Here is a 6,592-nt window from a genome sequence, read left to right as displayed (position 1 = left end):
CTCCACGGAGCCAACACCGGGACGTCACCGGAGCCAACACCGGGATGTCACCGGAGCTAACACCGGCACCTCCACGGAGCTAACACTGGCACCTCCATGGAGCCAACACCGGCACCTCCACAGAGCCAACACCGGGACGTCACCGGAGCCAACACCGGCACCTCCACGAAGCTAACACCGGCACCTCCACGGAGCCAACACCGGGACGTCACCGGAGCCAACACCGGCACCTCCACGGAGCCAACACCGGGACGTCACCGGAGCCAACACCGGCACCTCCACGGAGCTAACACTAGCACCTCCACGGAGCCAACACCGGGACGTCACCGGAGCTAACACCGGCACCTCCATGGAGCCAACACCGGCACCTCCACGGAGCCAACACCGGGACGTCACCGGAGCCAACACCGGCACCTCCACGGAGCTAACACCGGCACCTCCACGGAGCCGACACCGGGACGTCACCGGAGCCAACACCGGCACCTCCATGGTTGAGGTGCCACATATCCCTGCAATACTGCTGTAAATACGTGCACAAGCCACCATTCCAGAAAGTGCTGCAACTTTAAAAACAAACTAGCAGCAAGCTAGCGTTAGCTCCTGACAAAAAGCTGTTTTCTATTTATACATGCTGCTTCTACCGGGGCAGAACACACACACAGAAGCCAGCGTTAGTTCGCTGCTGCTACTCGCAAACAAACACTGACACGTCCAACCTGGACAAAGTCACATCCAGCTGAGGCAGCACAGGAACAGCAGTGACACAAAGTCAAACAGAGTCAATTCAGCCACAGCATCAACACAGTGAAGCAGCTCCGACCTCCTACCTGGAAAAAACAGCAACACGTCCACCAGAAGCGAGCCGCTGACATGGAGCCAGCAGCCCGCGGACATCACCCAGCGAGCCCGAGCTGAGGAGAGGGCTGTTGCAGGTAACTTACCCCGACCGCAGGCTCTGTTTCCTCTGCCTCTCACCCCGCTCCCCGGCTGGTTAGCGTCCCCCCTTGGCTAGCTCCCCAGCTAACACCCCCCACCTCGAGTTAAGGGCTTTACCCTGGTCTCCTCCTCCGCCAGATGTCCGCCTCCAGGGGGGGGCTATGCCATGTAGACAGACTGTCACAATCTAGTCTTATTCCCATTCGACGCACTCTAGCATATAGTTTCTGACATAGAGGAACCACAACAAATCGTGGGACTTTTTTTTTTCAAGAGTTTTTGGGACGGTAGACACGCCAGATACCCACATTAAAGTGAAGAAGCACTACAAAAGTGGAATTTTCATAATATGTCCCCTTTAAAGTTAACAGTCCTGATGACAGTCTGAGATACCAAAGTAACTTATCCTCCCATTTATCCTTTGACCCAATGATCAATTTACCACAATGAAGACATTCACTTGCTTGAAGTCTTCTCAGGTGTTCAGTGGTTGTCAAATGAGCTTGTGCCAATTATATAGATCACACTCAGACACACTTCCAGGGCATGTGAAAGTGTCACTGGTCGAAGGCTCAACTATCATGAAATCGTATGGGAGACCAACCTACCTTTTCATCCACATTCCAATGTCACACCCGATAGCTAAAGAAACCAAAGGAAGATATCGCATGTGATTTTTTTACTAACTGGAGCACACATAAACTCCAAAAGGTCGGAGAACTGTCCGAGTTGGACTTAATGTTACCATTCAATGTGACTGAATGATCTGACAAAGAAGCAACAGGGCCATATCATTTTAGAAAGACATGCATTTTTGTTCATGTTTGTTAACGTGTTGACCCTCAATAAGTATTTTAAATATTTGATTGTTTTAAAAAAAAGTTACAAGACTTCAAGTTAACACACATTTACCACCTGTGCTTCAAGCGAGCAGAGCTTCTTCTTCTCCGTGGTTCGGTTTATAGCAAAGAACATCAAGGTGTATTACAGCCATCTACTGTTTTGGTGCACTGTTCCTGGAGGTACTGCAATACCAGGTTGAGACGTGGAGTGGACGGAGCAAACCCTTAGTACATCTCCCTGTTCCAAAAAACTATATTTAAATGCTTGACCTGTTAACCATTCAGCTCTATATATACTCCCAAGGTATATAGGACAAAAAAACAAGAGGTTCCTTTAATCTGTTTTGTTTGTGTGTTTTGTCTACATGTGAAAAATAACAATACATTCAAGACATCAACCTCCACTGTAGTATTTATCGGTTCCATAAACATCAACCAAATTTCACCAATTCCTCCAAATCAGGTAATGTAGCTTCTAGATAAAATGTTTGAATTTAAAGAAAATATTGGTAGCATATTTGGTAAGTTTAAAGCACTACACTTTATTTAACAGGTAGATAAACTGTGTCTGGGACCTTTTAGTACTGGGTGTTCTTGTACAGATCTCTAGACAGAGCCAAATGGCAGCTTAATAAAGTCTAATGACCCAGCATCATCAGTACACACAGCCAGTACAGGCATGAAGGCCTAAATTCTAGTACTGATATTACACTACTGCTGCTGAACCTACAAATTCTGCACCTAAACACACCTCTCTGATGTATTTGCTGCTCTGCTTTCTGTGTCACTAAAGACTATAAAGATGTCACTTTGAGGTTAAAGAAGCACTCATTGATATACAGATGCACGATTGTCACCTGGTGTGAGTGTCTTGTTTTTTATAGTGTTGGATATGTAAATGTATCTATCTTGTGTGTATAGCAGGTCAAGTGTCCTTCTGGCCTTTCCATTTTATTTGCTATGTGATGGGTTCATTAAATCCCTCCAACCCTCCCTCCCCACCACTATCTACACACATACACAGACACATAGATGGACAGCCATGAGGGATGCTTTAAAAAACTGCTAATTTGATCAATACTTAATTTTTCCTCCTCGTTGGTTTTTTCTCTGCTAAGATGTGATAAGAGCTAGGGGTTGTGGTGTTGTGTGCTTAGTGTGTGTTTGTAAGACATCTGTGAATGGGTGTATGTTATCTCTCTCTCTCTCTCTCTCTCTCTCTCTCTCTCTCTCTCTCTCTCTCTCTCTCTCTCTCTCGCTCTCTCTCTCCCTCTCTCTCTTTCTCTGTATCAGTGCTCCAAACTGCCACAGTTTCTGTGTGTGTGTGTGTGTGTGTGTGTGTATGAGTGCGTGTGCAAACACTATCAGGCCATCTGGTAAATGGATAGGTTGGTGAGGTGTTGTCATGGCAGCCAGTTAGCCAGGGATCCAAATGATGTCATCCCTCACCGCGGCAACACTTAAAGAGATAAGTTCCCTAAAGAGGCAGCCATTTATCAGCAGCCAATACACTGATACACACTATAACACACACACACAAACATGCACACACACACACAAACAAGCACAGTGAAACAAAAAAACACAAGCACACACCCTTTTGTTGAACTATGTGACTGCTCTAGCCCCCATTCTCCATTTGTAATCTCTCTGTCATGGCAGACGCTGAGACGGGGGAATTGGCCGCATAACTAGGCGTGTGTATGTGTGTAAGTGTGTGTCTGTACCCAATATGTCTTAAGAGAATTCATCTTACGATTTGAGATGGTCTGTCAGCGGCCATGTTTCTTAAAGTCACACATTGTGGGTTTCTAAACTCTAAAATGAATAATTCTATCACTTTAAAGTTGCTGATAGTAAATATTTTCACTTCTGTTTTCACATTTGAGTATTTCCAAAAGTGCTTCTTGGAAATAGTATTCCACTCATGGTTAAAACCCTCAGAAATCCTTCATATTGAAAAGACGGAAACAATGTTTCTTGTTGATTGATGTGATTCTTTGAATACACTGGAGCTAGCATTCTCACCTTCCTACATACATAAGCTACAACCCTCAGTTCTCTTTTAGCTAACGGCAGCAATGCATGATGTAAACATGATGTACTAATAGCACAAATTCTGGATTTCAAAATGTAAAAAAACTCAACTAATCAATCTAAGTACTTGAAAAAATGTCATATTATTAATGTGTCAAATGTAAAGAAAGAGGGCTTTTTTTTTGGTTTTCTTTTACAGCTCACAGCTTATTGTTAAACTGAACCTCACTGCTCTTATTAATCCTATTTCCAGCCTTTTCAAATGTAGGGGTCAGGTAAGGGGGAATGGGATTATCAAAGATAGAAGAAAAAAAAAACATTATGTTAGGTACAACAATTGCTTTGTCCAACTTTGCTTATATTTTGCAATTATATTAAGATATCATGAGATGAAATTTCTCATTGCTGGAAATAACTCTGACTTTTGAAACATGAAGAGAGACCACTACTATTATTACAATAGTATTTTATTTATTTTCTAGTGTCATTGTATTGTCAGTTGTTTAATGTACATTTCAATCTGAATAGTAATAGCTGTCTTTAAAAACATTTTTAAATGTAGTGAAATAGGAACAAAGGAAGAAACTGTAGTGAATGGTGTGAGTTGGAGTTTTTGAGCTGCAAGTTCAGGTCAGGAAATTTGGTTAAAAATATAGATTTCTGGTGTCTGTAATTCAATATAGCAACTTTATAGGATGATCAAATCTCAATGTTGTGACCACTATACTATTAGATAAACATTTTTAGAAGAGGTTTGTAACCTTGAATGAAATAAAAAAACATGCATATTGTCATTGGTCTGCCCAGAAGTACAGACCTGTTTACAGTGTATACCCAAAACACTACTTTCTGCTGTTTATGAAATATGAAATGACATTTGTAAAATGTGACCAGCAGTCACAAATGTTCACAGACTGATTACAAATAAAAATTGTTGTAGCTAAGTGTATCCTGGTGTTGTTCTACTCTGTGGGCATGCACAGTGCACACAATGTTTTATTTTCTCAGCTTGCACTGGGGTCCCCTGATACCCCTCTGTGTGTGAGTGAACATGTGTGCCAGTGGCAAGATGGCCTCTCTCTATTAGCTGTAATGGAGTCAGACTGAAATGTCACAGAAAACTGGCTCTTATCAAAAAGAGGGAAACAGAGAGAGAGAGAGAGAGAGAGAGAGAGAGAGAGAGAGAGAGAGAGAGAGAGAGAGAGAGACACAGACAGACAGACAGACAGACAGACAGACAGACAGACAGACAGACAGACAGACAGACAGACAGACAGACAGACAGACAGACAGACAGACAGACAGACAGACAGACAGACAGACAGACAGACAGACAGACAGACAGACAGACAGACAGACAGACAGACAGACAGACAGACAGACAGAGAGAGACAGAGAGAGACAGAGAGAGACAGAGAGAGAGAGCGACCAGAATAATTATAAGTCAGGAGACAGAGGATGAGGAGGAGAGAAAAAAGAAGGTTTGGGTGAGGAAATGGGAGAGAGAAAGAGATTAGAAGATGGAGAAGAGAGGCCATTCAAACAGCGTCGTGTTCATCATGTGTCATACTGACAGCAGCATCCAGTCCTCCTGCTGTATCCCTGTTCCTGCTCCTTCCTGTTCGCAGGGTGTCTCCTGTAAACGGTTAGCTTCAGTCAGGAGCAACTATTAACAGGGCCGGAGTTCAGTTCCGTTTCCACTCTAAGGCTGCACGGAGATATAGCTTCACTCTTAATGTTCAACAGAAATAATCGCAATTCAAAAACAAAGTTCAGGTCTATCACAGCCAGAAGAGGGAGCTGTATTGCAGTCAACACAACTAAATTAATTACAGTTAATGGTAGGGTCAAAATTTGTCTTTACTATTTATAACTGTACTATTTTTTGTGGTATAGTGTGTTTCCTAAATAATAATGACACATCAAATGTGTTAAAAGTCAATACTCTTTTCTCAATTAGAAAGGAGGTGAGTCCTGAACCATCCCATAGTTATGCTGCTATTGGTCTAGACTGCTGAGGGAACTCCCATCATGCACTGAGCACTCCCCTTCCCTCTGTCTCTATGCCCCCACATTTATTTATTTACATCACTATGTGTCTTTTTTCTCCCATAGTCTCTCTTTCTCTTTCTCTATCTCTCTTTGCAGGTATCTCCGACTCTAGAGCTGCAGGATGACTATTATCAGTATTAGTATTATGATTACTAACAATACTACTAATTATGAATTCATTATTGTAGGAATTGTTGCTCATTAATAATCAATACCATATTTACACTCTTATTGTTTTCATTATAACTAGTCAGAGCTGATACCTGATGGTGTAAAAGTGTTTTTGGTCTTTCCCTCCTCTCTCTCCAACTCTCCTCCCCCTCACCTATATCTCTCTTCTCCCCGCTCTTTTCCACCCATCTCTCCTCTCCTCCCCATTTTTCTCCACCCGAACTGATCAAGGCAGATCCCTTCCATATTGAGCCTGGTTCTGCTAGTGGTTTCAGTTAAGGAGGGAGTTTTTTGTACCCACAGTCTCCAAAGTGTTGCTCATTGTGGGAGCTGTTCGCTTTCTCTATACATTGTAAGGTTTAGTCCTTCAATGTCAAGTGCCTTGAGATAATGTATATTATGATTTGGTGCTATACAAATAAAATGAAATTGAATTGAAATTAATGTGCTGCACTCATGTGACTGAGCTGTGGTGTCGCATACCTCTTGTTAACATTATAAATGTCAGAGCCCTTCCTATATAATACTTAATCAATCTGCTGTGTTATTTCCTT

This window comes from Limanda limanda, chromosome 10 (genome assembly GCF_963576545.1).
Source record: "Limanda limanda chromosome 10, fLimLim1.1, whole genome shotgun sequence".
NCBI lineage: Eukaryota > Metazoa > Chordata > Actinopteri > Pleuronectiformes > Pleuronectidae > Limanda > Limanda limanda.
This window is presented reverse-complemented; position numbering follows the sequence as displayed.